Genomic DNA, 14,405 nt, shown 5'->3' with positions numbered 1-14,405 from the left:
GGCCGTTCGGGGAATCTCTTCCTCAGAGCTGCTCCCACCACCTTCCTGTTCCTCATGCCATGATGGGTCAAGGACCTAATCATCTACACTACCCTCTTCAAACACCTGCTTCTCCTGGGTAGTCTCGCCAGCACAGTACGCACCAGAAAGTGGCACCTGAGTCTCATCATCAGATGCGTACTGAGGTGTGCTAACCATAGGCACTGGCCCACCCGCCTCTTCAGATTCAGAGAGACAAATGTTATGAGTTAATTTTCCCCTTCACCATTGAGGTCTGATGAACTCCCTCTTCTGGTGAAGGAAGGTAGTGAGGCTGATTACCAAGCACCTGAGCTGGGAGAGGATGACTGGGCGACGGGGATCTCTGACTGGATATAAGGCAGCTGACGCCCTTCTGCCTCACTGGTGATTTCTCTGTGGAATTCTAGGAGACCAGTCTGATTCCTGCTCCTCAAAAGCTAAGTTTTCTGCTTTGCCTTTTTGCATTTGTGTTTTGGTTTTAGTTTGCCTTGCTTTTCTGGATTCTGCCATTCCCTGCTGGGGTGAGCTGAATTCCTTTTTGTCGGTTTGCTCTGTCTTCAGAAAATACCTGAGTACTGACATAGTCTTTTTGAAGCCTAGCGTCTTCAGGGCCTTTTTCCCTGTCAGTCTGTTGGCTCTTATTTTGATAGGGTTTTTCACGGATTGCAGACAGCAGCCTTCCTATCCTGTCCTATCTAGTTAGCTTGGGCCCCATCATTTGCTCAGTCTATCTTTCTATCTGTGTTAGTGTTTTTTCTTCTTGCATCACCGTCATTATATGTTGGGGGCTGCCTATTGCTTTGGGGTCTGCTCTGGGGCAGTTTAGATTTCCCTTTCTATCTTTAGGCTAGGCAGTTCTCCGGCTGTGATCGAGGAGTCTAGGGCATTGTAGGAACCCCCCACGGCTACTGCTAGTTGTTGTTGATAGGTTCAGGGGTCTGCAATCCGATAGCTGCCAACTTCTCTGGTTTTCTGGACTTAGCTAGCATTTCTGTTTTTGCCTCCTACGGTGACTCATTCATAACAGAATCACCAGCCTTACGCAGATCCTAGGGTACTCTATAGCAGGAAAGAATTAAAAAAAAAAGTGTGTATATTTTTTCCCCTATATCTCTGAGGCCATTGGGGGAATTTTTTTTTCTCTCAATGGAGATAAAGCAATTGTCTGATCGTGTGGAGCAGCTCGCTGCGGAAGTGCGGGGAATTTCCGCCTACCTTGCTCATTCACATGCTGCTGAACCAAAGATCCCTACTGCTGATGTGTTTTTTGGGGATCGGTCTAAATTTTTGAATTTCAAAAATAACTGTAAATTATTCTTTGCCTTGAAGCCTAACTAGTCAGGGAGCTCCGCGCAGCAGGTTAAAATTGTCATCTCTTTGCTGCGTGGCGATCCCCAGGATTGGGCGTTTTCTTTGAAACCTGATGATCCTAGTCTGACTAATGTGAACGCATTTTTTCAAGCCTTGGGGTTGTTGTATGACGAACCTAATGCTATTGATCAGGCTGAAAAAACACTGTTGGCATTGAGCCAGGGTCGAGATTCTGCAGAATTGTAGTGTCAAAAATTCCGAAAGTGGGCGGTCCTTACTGCCTGGAATGATAATGCCTTGGCAGCTCTCTTTCGGAAGGGTTTGTCAGAAGCCGTAAAAGATACTATGGTGGGGTTTCCTGTTCCCTCTGGTCTGGACGATTCTATGTCATTAGCCATTCAGGTAGATCGGCGTTTACGTGAATGTAGGACTGCACGAGAGGTGTGGCCACCTGTTGAACAAGTGTCTGAACCTATGCAATGTGATAGAGTTTTGTCCAGGGAGCAACGTCAGGAGTTCAGAAAGCGTAATAAGCTGTGTTTTTTTTGTGGAGATGCCTCGCATATTATTTCTGTCTGTCCTAAACGAGAGAAACGTTTTGCACACACGTTTTCTGTGGGTGGTGTTCAACCTAAGTTTCTTCTGTCAATTACTCTGATATGCTCCCTGTCCACATTTTCCACCAAGGCTTTTGTGGATTCGGGAGCAGCCCTGAACCTAATGGACTTGGATTTTGCTAAACGTTGTGGATTTCCTATGACACCTCTGCGGACGCCTATCCCATTGAGGGGGATTGATGCTACTCCTTTGGTGAAAAATAAACCTCAGTTTTGGACCCAGGTGATAATGCGGGTCGCCCCAAACCATCAAGAAAATTGCAGATTTTTGGTGTTGCATAATTTGCATGATACCATTGTTCTGGGGTTTCCCTGGTTGCAAATTCATAATCCAGTTTTGGACTGGAAATCTGTGTCTGTGGTGAGTTGGGGTTGTCGGTGTGCCCTTAGTGAGGCTCCAGATTTTTCCATCTCTCCTCAGTCGCATGATGTTCCTGACTATTTGGCGGACTTTTATGATGTATTTAGTGAGAATGAGTCTGCATCTTTGCCTCCTCATAGGAGTTATGACTGTGCAATTGAACTGAGCCCGGGGTGTAAATTTCCCAAGGGTCGGCTCTTCAATTTATCTGTACCCGAGCACGAGGCTATGCGATCCTATATTAAGGAGGCGTTGGAGAAGGGTCATATTAGACCATCCTCTTCACCATTAGGTGCTGTTTTTTTTTTTCGTGGCCAAAAAGGATGGTTCATTAAGGCCTTGTATTGATTATCGTGCCCTCAACAAAATTACTATTAAATATCAGTATCCGTTACCCCTGATTTCGGATCTATTCTCCATAGTTAAAGGTGCTTGCTGGTTTACCAAGCTTGACCTCAGGGGGACGTATAATCTTATCCGCATTAAGCATGGGGATGAATGGAAGACGGCGTTTAATACTCCAGAGGGACATTTTGAGTACCTGGTGATGCCTTTTGGGCTCACTAATGCCCCTTCTGTCTTCCAGTGCTTCATGAACGACATTTTCTGAGACTTTGTGGATAAATATTTGATTATCTATCTGGATGATATTTTGATCTTCTCCAAGGATTGGGATTCTCATGTGGAACATGTTCGGACGGTGTTCCGGATCTTGAGGGAGAATTCCCTGTATGTCAAAGGATCGAAATGCCTTTTTGGGGTACAGAGGATTTCATTTTTGGGATTTATTTTGTCTCCATCAACTATTGAAATGGACCCGGCCAAGGTACAGGCCATTTATGATTGGGTTCAGCCCACTTCTTTGAAGGCCCTTCAGAAGTTTTTGGGTTTTGCTAATTTTTATCGGAAATTTATAGCAAAATTTTCTAGTATTGCCAAGCCATTGACTGATCTGACTAAGAAGGGTGCTGATGTGTTGAATTGGTCTCCGGAGGCTGTTTCTTCCTTTCAGGAGCTGAAGTGAAGATTCACTTCTGCCCTGGTTTTGCGGCAACCTGATGCCTCACTCTCGTTCCAGGTAGAGGTGGACGCTTCTGAGATTGGTGCAGGAGCTGTTATGTCCAAAAGGATCCTGAAACATCTAAAATGAATCCCTGTGCTTTCTTTTCCCAAAAGTTCTCTCCATCTGAACGTAACTATGATGTGGGGAATCGGGAACTGTTGGCCATGAAATGGGCATTTGAGGAGTGGAGACATTGGTAGGAGGGAGCTAAACATCAAGTCGTGGTCCTCACTGACCACAAGAATTTGATTTACCTGGAGTCGGCCAAACGCTTGAACTCTAGACAGGCTAGATGGGCCTTGTTTTTTTACACGTTTTGATTTTGTGGTCTCTTTTCTTCCAGGCACTAAGAATGTCAAGTCTGACGCTCTTTCTAGGAGCTTCTTTGCTGATTCTCCTGTGGTGACCAAGCCTGCTACCATCTTAGGCGAAGGGGTAGTTCTTTCTGCCATCTCACCCAATTTGAGACGTGCTCTGGAAGAGTTCCAGGAGGACAAACCTGATTGTTGTCCCAGTGGAAAGTTGTATGTTCCTGACCAGTGGAAGAAGAGAGTGATGTCTGAAGTTCATTGCTCTGCATTGGCTGGTCATCCAGGTATTTTTGGTACTAGAGATCTGGTGAGTCGGTCTTTTTGGTGGCCCGCCTTGTCTCATGATGTCAGGAATTTTGTGCAGTCCTGTGGGACTTTCTCCCGGTCTAAACCTTGCTCTCGCTCTAGTGGGTTGTTGATGCCTTTGCCGGTCCCCAGGAGGCCATGGACCCATATTTCAATGGATTTCATCTCTGATATGCCTGTCTCTCAGAGAATGACTGTTATTTGGGTAATTTGTGATAGGTTCTCTAAGATGGTTCATCTTGTACCACTCCCTAAGTTGCCATCTTCTTCTGAGTTGGTGCCCCTGTTTTTGCAACAGGTGGTTCGCTTGCATGGGATTCCTGAGAACATTGTATCTGACAGAGGAGTTCAGTTTGTGTCTAGATTTTGGAGGACGTTCTGTTCCAAGCTGGGAATTCAGTTGTCCTTCTCCTGTGCGTTTCACCCTCAGACCAATGGGCAGACGGAGAGAACAAACCAGACCTTGGCGTCGTATTTGAGATGTTTTATTTCCGCTGATCAGGATGATTGGGTTTCATTTTTGCCCTTGGCCGAATTTGCTTTATATAATAGAGCTAGATCTGCCACTTTGATGTCACCTTTTTTTTGTAACTTTGGGTTTCATCCTAGATTTTCTTCAGGGCAGGTGGAGCCTTCTGCCTGCCCAGGTGTTGACACTGTGGTGGAGAGAATGCACCAGATCTGGGACCAAGTGGTGGATAAGTTATCTCTCTCCCAGGAAAAGGCCCAGCAGTTTTCCAAACGACATAGGACCGTTGGTCCCCAGTTTAAGATGGGTGATATGGTTTGGTTATCATCAAAAAAATATCACTATGAAGGTAGCTTCTCCTTAGTTTAAGCCTAGATTTATTGGGCCTTACAAGATTTTGGAGATCATTAATCCGGTCTCTTTTCGGTTGGCTCTTCCTGTCACATTTAAAATCCATAATGTGTTTCATAAGTCCTTGTTGAAGAGGTTTGTTGAACCAGTAGTTCCTGGGGTGGCACCTCCGGACCCTGTATTGGTTGAAGGTAACATGGAACATGAGGTAGAGAAGATACTGGATTCCCATCTGGCTAGACGGAGACTCCAGTATTTGGTTAAGTGGAAGGGTTATGGTCAGGAGGATAATTCCTGGGTCTCTGCCTCTGATATTCATGCCAAAAGATTGGTGCGTGCCTTTCATGGGGCTCACCCTGATCGCCCTGGTGGCGTGGATGAGGGTTCGGTGTCCCCTCCTCAAAGGGGAGGTACTGTTATGAGTTCATTTTCCCCTTCACCATTGAGGTCTGATGAACTCCCTCTTCTGGTGAAGGAAGGTAGTGAGGCTGATTACCAAGCACCTGAGCTGGGAGAGGATGACTGGGCGACGGGGATCTCTGACTGGATATAAGGCAGCCGACGCCCTTCTGCCTCACTGGTGATTTCTCTGTGGAATTCTAGGAGACCAGTCTGATTCCTGCTCCTCAAAAGCTAAGTTTTCTGCTTTGCCTTTTTGCATTTGTGTTTTGGTTTTAGTTTGCCTTGCTTTTCTGGATTCTGCCATTCCCTGCTGGGGTGAGCTGAATTCCTTTTTGTCGGTTTGCTCTGTCTTCAGAAAATACCTGAGTACTGACATAGTCTTTTTGAAGCCTAGCGTCTTCAGGGCCTTTTTCCCTGTCAGTCTGTTGGCTCTTATTTTGATAGGGTTTTTCATGGATTGCAGACAGCAGCCTTCCTATCCTGTCCTATCTAGTTCGCTTGGGCCCCATCATTTACTCAGTCTATCTTTCTATCTGTGTTAGTGTTTTTTCTTCTTGCTTCACCGTCATTATATGTTGGGGGCTGCCTATTGCTTTGGGGTCTGCTCTGGGCCAGTTTAGATTTCCCTTTCTATCTTTAGGCTAGGCAGTTCTCCGGCTGTGATCGAGGAGTCTAGGGCATTGTAGGAACCCCCCACGGCTACTGCTAGTTGTTGTTGATAGGTTCAGGGGTCTGCAATCCGATAGCTGCCAACTTCTCTGGTTTTCTGGACTTAGCTAGCATTTCTGTTTTTGCCTCCTACGGTGACTCATTCATAACAGACAAAGCAGTTGCGCATCAGTGCATACTCCCTCTTCTTCACATTCTAGAATGCTGCTTGGCTGGCCCCCTCTTTCCAAGCCAAGAGATTCAGAGAACAGAAGTAGAGATGACTCCTGTCCAGGGCTCTCTGACTGCCTGGGCAATTTGGCAGGTGGTGAAGAGACAGATGTTTGCTCTTCAGTGCTCTGGACCTGAGAGGATGTGGAAGTAATTGAAGTCGATGCGTTAGCTGCCATCCATCCGACTACAGCTTCAATTTGTATCTCCCGCAGCAGTGGGGTAAGGCGAGCTCCTACAAAGCTGCGCATAAAGGACTGTTCCCTGGGAAAACTGGGGGATGCTGAGTCACTGGTGCCCGCAGCAGGCACAGAATCCCCACATCCTCTCCCTGCTGAAACTCCACGCCCACGACCACGTGCCTTACTCCCTGCCTTCTTCATCTTGGTAGACTGATAAAGATAGGCAGAAAAGTACTAAGGGCTTAGTGTGCTTATTCCTGAACAGCTGCTAACAGGCATAAGAAACACTAATTTTACAAAGTGTGGACTACACTTTAATATGAGCTAATGTGGCCTACACAACTGTACAGTGGAGTGTTTGGTGAACTTTTTTTACGTGTTTTTTTTCACAAAAAAAAGGATGTGACCAAAGATGTAAAAGCGATAGTATCACAAACTTTTTGTAGCTATTACAATGCAGGAAGGTAACCTACAATGTAATAAATGAGGCTACAAAAAATAGGCTAATACTAACCTGGCTGGGGCTGCAGGGCACAAGCCAGCAGAAAGGCTCCTCTATCTACTCCTATATAGTATTTGCAATCAATCTAGCTGGATACAGATGGAAGCACACTAATAGGAGAAATTCAGGAAAAATAAGCAGCACTACAGCAAAAAAGGACAATATATGAGGCAGTGACGCACGCTGAGTGGACTACAACCAGAGGTGGATGCAGAACACACTACAGCATGAGCTGCACTCACACACAGAGACCTCACAGACAGCTGTGAACAGTGCAGAGAACTGTGCACTAGCACTGAAAGGCTGCAGAAATGCTCCGCTATCTACTCCTATGTAGTGTTTGCAACCAATGTAGATGGATACGGATGGAAGATGGAAGCACACTAATAGGAGAAATCAGGAAAAATGAGCAGCAATAAAACAAAAAAAGGACTGTGTATGAGGCAGTGATGCACGCTGAGCGGACTACAACCAGAGGTGGCTGCAGAACACACTACAACGTGAGCTGCACTCACACACACAGACCTTGCAGACAGCTGTGAACAGCGCTGCAAGGCAAAAGAAAGCTACAGCGGTTGATAAAGTAGCCTTGGTAAAACACTATATAGAAAATCGCTATCTCTAACTGTCCCTCAGAGTCTGAACAGCAGCATCCTGTCCCTAGCTGAATTCACAGCAGAGTAAACCCAAAATGGCGGCGGCGGCTTTTACAGTGCATCATGACATCATTTCAGCAGCCAATCACAGCCATGCCATTAGTTAACATGCCTACATGCCTAACAGGATGTGCCCACACTTCTTAGGATTCCTCATTGGCTGAATCAAATCAAACTGGCTCATAGCATTATGGGAACTTCCGATTCCGGTATTCGATATGCAAAAAGTATTGGTACTCAGTATCGGAATTCTGATACCGCGAATATCGGCCGATACCCGATATTTGCAGTATCGGAATGCTCAACACTAGCCATGATTCATGGAAGATACACTTGTCACAAAAAGTGGAGAGACAATCCACATTTAGAGGTACAATGAGTCAGTGTGGTTCACAGATCTATCATATAGGCAACCAGTTGTCATGACCGACAGGAGTCTACTGAAGGCCTCCTCCATGTCTGTGATCTTTGCCCTTCTAAAAATCCAAGTCTGTATAGGAGGTCTAATAATAAAAAAAAAAGATTACATTTTAAAAAGATAATAACAAAATGGCATTCTGGATTCCCCTAGTTTACCTTTGTTTAAATAACAAAATAAAATATTTTCTATCCAGTTAATTATTCAAAATAAAGTTTTATATGCTACAATCCACTAAAAATGTTAAGACACCATGAGTCCTTTTCTCAGTAGCATGGAGGGATACTATAGGATTGCTGCATAAAAATTTGTTTTTGCAGTACTATCCATCACCATTAGGAGTATAATGTGAACATAGAATATAGTCATGGCCGAAAAGTTGGCACCCTTGAAATTGTTCCAGAAAATGAAGTATCTCTCCAAGAAAATGATTGCAATTACACATGTTTTGTTATACGCCTATATTTCCCTTGTATGTATTGGAACAAGAAACAGAAAAAAGGCAAATTGGACATAATTTCACACAAAACCCCCTAAATGGGCCACACAAAATTGTCGGGACCTTCAGCTTAATATTTGGTTGCACACCATTTGAAATAAATAATTGCATCAATCATTTCCCATAATCATCAACAAGCTCCTTACATTTCTCAACTGTAATTTTTGACCACTCTCCTTTTTAAAACTGTTACAGGTATCTCGCATTTTAAAGGTTTCTTCTCCCAACAGCAATTTCAAGATCTCTCCACAGATGTTCAATGGGTTTTAGATGTGGACACATTGCTTGCCACTTCTGAGCTCTCCAGTGCTTTGTTTCCATCCATTTCTGGGTGCTTTTTGAAGCATGTTTGGGTTCATTATCATGCTGGAAGACCCATGACCTAGGACGCAAACCCAGCTTTCTGACACTGGGCTACTACATTGCTACTCACAATCCTTTGGTAATCTTTAGATTTCATGATGTCTAGCACACTGTCAAGGCACCCTAAAACAACCCAAAAACATCTTTGAACCTCATATTTGACTGTAGGCACTGAGTTGTTTTCTTGGTAGGCCTCATTCCATTTTCGGTAAACAATAGAGTGATGTGCTTTACCAAAAAGCGTTATCTTGGTCTCACCTGTCCACAAGATGCTTTCTCAGAAGAATTTTGGCTTATTCATGTACATTTTGGCAAACTGCAGCTTAGCTTTTTTATGTCTCTGTGTCTGCAGTGGGGCCTTCCTTGGTCTCCTGCCATATTGTTTCATTTCATTCAAATGTTGATGAACTATCCTGGGTTGCAACTTTTCATAAATTTTTCTTCGTTGTCCACGTCTAGGGACATTAGTAAAAGTGCCATGAGTAGTAAACTTCTTGATTATGTTGCACACCATGGACAAAGAGACATCAAGATCTCTGGGGATGGACTTGTAACCTTGAAATTGTTGATATTTTTAAACGATTTTGGTTCTTAAGTCCTCACACAGTTCTATATTTCTCTTTCTGTTCTCTATGCTTAATGTGGCACACACAGACACACAATGCAAAAATTGAGTCAACTTTTCACCTTCTTATTTTGTTGCAGGTGTAATTTTCATATTGCCCACTCCTGTTACTTGCCACAGGTGAGTTTGAATAAGCATTACATGCTTGAAACAAAGATATTAACTCACAATTTTGGAAAAGTTAAAATTTTGTTCTGCTCATTTTTGGGGTTTTGTGTGAAATGATGCCCAATTTGCCTTTTTGTCCCTGTGTTTTTGTGTTATTCCAATACACACAAAGGAAAGAAATGTGTATCACAAGACATGTGTAATTGCAATATTTTTCTGTGAGAAATACTTCATTTTCTGAAACAATTTCAAGGGTGCCAAGTGCCAACACTTTCGGCCGTAACTGTAAATTCAGGAAAGTGTCGATATCAATGCCTAAGCTGCAGTCAGATGATTCCCTTGACTTTACCTCTGCTGCATTTAGTTATATATTCTGCATAGCACCGGTGTGGAATTGGTATCCGTCACTGTGTTGTTGCTGTATGGTGGTAATATTAGTATTTGTAAGGTGATTGTGACAGATTATATGAGTGTTTTTGTTACCATTCTTCAGCGTTTGGGATCCTATTTTTTTGTTTTGCTAAGGCAGTTCTTGCTGCAGCTCTTACAAATTTCAAAACCTTAAAATACACAAGATATTATTATTATTATTATTATTATTATTATTATTATTATTATTATTATTATTTGCTACATTGGTCAGTACTGTAACCTCTGAATGGGATTTGTATGGTCTTCCGTCATTTGTGTGAAAACATACATGTGTGTAACTTAACAAAGAAAATTTTACTTAAATTGTGCCCCAAATTGGAATTAATATGTTTGTTGACACTGTGAAGTACAGTATTCAGATGTACGGGACATCTTGTTCTCCGGGATCCATTTTTGTGCTTGCGACACCATTTTGTTGTTTACGAGTTAAATTTTGTAACTTAACTAGATGAAAGTTCACGGCTGTTATGAAACCAGACTGTTCCAGCTTGTACAACATATGAGATATGAGATGAGACCCTAAAAGAATGTGCTATTGTTCTATATTCTACGTCACGCAGCTAGGGACATATTCCGATTTTCTTGCAATACTATTGGCTTAAATGTATTACGATTCTATTGGTAGCTGTATACTTTGCATAATTAAGCAGGATGCTATGTAATGTGAGATTCAATAAAGGGGCTTAGTGATCTGTCTCGATCCTCCCGTACAGAGACCCCCGTCTCCGTGTGGTCATTCCCAGTTGCTAGCAACGCCCTGTGAATTAATTTGGTTATCACTGGATCAACCATGAAGGGTTAATTTAGCCCTCCCTAAATAGCTCCCCCGACAGCTGGCACCCAACGCGGGGCCCCGAATAGGGACGCCTCTGCCCCCGGAGGACAACAAGACAAAGGACCCTCGGAGCGGACACAGGTGCTGGAAAATTGGGACTGATCATCCCCCATGACAACCACGGTAAGTTGGCAGTTATACTGTTCAGACTGACCGTTGGTGTGGTTTTCCTATGCTTGTTGCTGCAAGGAGGATCTGAGGTTTGTCCTCTGGTGGGGTGATTCATGGGTGGAATCATATAGAGGTGCAGTCCCGTTTGGGGGCCCAGTGCTCGAACCGTACCTCATAAGGGATGGACACCCCGGATTGACCAGTGATTATGGCTCTCTTTATAGTCAAAATATCCTGAAATCCTGAATTCACTATTAGTAATCAGGCGTGGTGAGTGATCGAAGATGGGTAGGATACGTAACTTAGGTATATATATATATATATATATATATATATATAACCAGAGGTGTCCGGAGGGATAGTCTGAGACGCCCTCCTCCTTTCACTGAGTACTGCGAATTTTGGGCTTCCCAGAGGAGGTTGACCCGGTGGAACAAACTGAGACGGCCGCTCCAGTATTGTGCACAACTGAAGTAAGGATATTTAGCTCTAAATGAGAGAATCCGTGGAAGGAAAAGAAGAATTTTGTGGCTTGGCACATGAATTGTGTGATGAAGGTGTTAGGAAGAACAGAGGAAGTGAATTCTGATTGTTTCTGTGACTGCTATGTTAAAGAAGGAAAAATTGTCTATTATGGCAAGGATGGGATGTATTGTGGTTCAAGAAAGTGACTGTGGTGTGAGAAAGTGATTGGTTAAGAAGGAACTAAGATTCATACTAATGTGTCAGGCAGACAAATAGTTAAAAGTGATGATTTGAAAGAAGAGGTCTCCCTGCTAGATGACGATTGTACAAGGAGACCGAGAGTCGCAGCCCCGACCTCAGCTGACGGCACCTATTATCATCAGCCGCCAGCCTTAGTAGTGGTTAACCAGATCCAGAGGAAAAAAAAAAAAAAAAAGTTTTCAGAAGACTTTAACCTGCTCTGTTCAGCAGAGAGAGAGAAAAAAAAGCAAGCTAGCAGCCAGCAGCAGCCTGCAGCCCCCACCGCAGCTGCGAGCACACAGTGTGCCCTTCAGCCCACACAGCAAACTCTCGCCCCCCCTCAGACTTCAGCTACTGGAAACCTTGCTCCTCAGCCCCTCCCTGCTAATTCTGGCGCTATGCCCGATCGGACACTTTCAGAGAGATTGTCATACAGGCCGCTATTTTAATCGGAGTAGATGGCAGACCCAATTAATATACTTTTATAAACCCCATAAAACCCTTCCCCGAGGTTACTATTCAGTTTGTAATCTCTCCCACATGTCCAGTAAATTTACTAGGGGCAGATTTATTATCACAGTTCAGCTCCAGAATACAATTCCAAGATGATGGTCAGATGGTTCTTACGTTATATAATCCCTTTGTAGATGAAGACAGTGAAGAAATCTGTATTTTGCATGCCCTTCCCACAGTTATGATGACCCTGATAGGCCCAGATCCACCCCCAATATTGCCTGAGGATCAACGACTCACCCCATACACCTCAGAGATACCATCTAAACTCTGGTCAAAAGGGCCAAATGATATAGGAAAATGCCTGTAGAACCAGTAAAAGTGTTTCTCAAACCTGGTGCCTAATCCACATACTCTTTTGTCCCAAATACCCCAGGATGCTGCTTGGTTTACAGTTATTGATCTTACCAATGCCTTCTTTAGCATTCCATTACACCCAGACTGCCAGTTTCTATTTGCATTCACTTATCAGGGCAACAGTTAACATGGACAGTTATGCCATAAGGGGCCCAAAACAGTCCCAACCAGTTTGCAAAAAAAAAAAAGTATGATCAGGTGTCTTTTGCCATTGTTGCCATTGTTGCCATTGTTAGCCTCCTTAAGTATCTGGCAGCACTGAACTGTCGGGTTTCGGCCTCGAGACTTCAGTTCTGCCTTGGTCAAGTGATATTCTTGGGTCACTGTCTCCTTCAGGGTGCCAGACACCTCGCAGAAGAAAGAAAAATAGCTGTCAGCTCCCTTCCTTTCCCAAAAGATGAAACTGAACTCCAGCGTTTTCTTATGTACTTATTGTCAGTGGATACGGATGCATCCCGCATAATGCAACCCCTTTACAATGCCTTGAAAGACGGCATAATGAACTATAAGGAAAGATGGCAGTGATGGCAGATATGAGATGAGACCCTAAAAGAATGTGCTATTGTTCTATATTCTACATCACGCAGCTAGGGACATATTCCGATTTTCTTGCAATACTTTTGGCTTAAATGTATTACGATTCTATTGGTAGCTGTATACTTTGCATAATTAAGCAGGATGCTATGTACTGTAATGTGAGATTCAATAAAGGGGCTTAGTGATCTGTCTCGATCCTCCCGTACAGTGACCCCGTCTCCGTGTGGTCATTCCAGTTGCTAGCAACGCCCTGTGAATTAATTTGGAAATCACTGGATCAACCGTGAAGGGTTAATTTAGCCCTCCCTAAATAGCTCCCCCGACAACACTTTGTAAACAATAAAAATCACTAGGACAAATCCACAAGCCACCTACGTGAATGTAGCCTAATGCTCCATGAATATCTGTATTGTTTAATAAAATGGGGCAAAAGCAAATACATTCTGATAAGACATGCCACACCTAAAGTTTCTGTAGTTTCTCCCCTGATTTTACCTGCTCAAGTTGCATTATTGACATGCAATATATGAATCGCAGCCCTACAATGCTTCAGACGTAAATTTACATTTGCAGACCAATATTTCAATAATCACCGTTTCAACAAACTAATCCCACTGTCATCCGTTACTTTGACGAAGAAAGAACAAACACACAATGGAGGGTGAAGTCACACACAGAGAAAATGGATTGATTTCTGTCCAATCCCAGCTTTGCTGTGAGTCATCCACTGTCGGTAGTACGGCTTTGTTATTCTGTCTGCCATGAACCATTTCCAGGTGTAGTAAGTGCTGTGGGGTAACTGATGTCTGTGACAGCGATCATAATACCTTCTGACAACAATTCTTCTGTTCTCAATAATGAACTGGATGTTTCCCACAAAGAATTATCGTTATACATGCTTTATTTGTAAGCAATCTGCAATCCCTGTTGGCAATTATCCAGAGAGTTAGTAATTCCAAGGTATTGATAACCAAGTAGGGGATCTGTCATCACAGTCACTGTGTCAGGTTTCTGATTCACACTTTGTTGAGACACCTGTACTCGTGATTTTATGCTCCACTGGATATCAGTGTTGTCCTTTGTGCTATTTAATGCTTATTAATGTTTCTTAGTAATTACTGACATTTCCCCTGTGGACATCTTTCTACAATATGGGTTTAAGGATTATCTCGCTGGTTAGGACGTTGACTAGAAGCATAATCCTGGCTGGAGTCCCAAGAACAGCAGCCTCGGTAACCTTTGGCACATCACGTTTGTCTTCTTTGGCTCTTGAATGCTCTTCAGGGCAGGGATTCATTGTGCCGGTAAATCAGCACTGGGCGTCTTGTCAACACTACACAAAAAGTTGAAAATAGCATAAAGAGAAAATTACATTAACTGGTGCTTCAGAATTTCACTATAACCGTTATATAACAAACGTTGTGACCTTGCCTCTCTTTGATTGCTTTACAAGCAGTGCCACCTTCTGCTT

The 14,405-nt window shown here is 43.5% G+C and overlaps 1 long non-coding RNA gene across 1 annotated transcript in view; it reads right to left on the bottom strand.

The window, feature by feature from the left end:
- Window positions 1-13,331: 13,331 nt before the first annotated feature.
- LOC141092801 (uncharacterized) overlaps window positions 13,332-14,405 on the bottom strand; it is a 28,037-nt gene continuing 26,963 nt past the window's right edge. Inside the window, exon 2 of the long non-coding RNA XR_012232927.1 lies at window positions 13,332-14,267. This is a non-coding gene — a long non-coding RNA (uncharacterized lncRNA). The remainder of the gene's footprint in view (window positions 14,268-14,405) is intronic.

This window comes from Dendrobates tinctorius, unplaced genomic scaffold (assembly GCF_039654945.1).
Source record: "Dendrobates tinctorius isolate UK_male_01 unplaced genomic scaffold, ASM3965494v1 ptg000060l, whole genome shotgun sequence".
In the NCBI taxonomy this organism is placed as follows: Eukaryota; Metazoa; Chordata; class Amphibia; order Anura; family Dendrobatidae; genus Dendrobates; species Dendrobates tinctorius.
The sequence above is the reverse complement of the archived record's forward strand: the minus strand, read 5'-3'. Positions and strand labels throughout refer to the sequence as shown.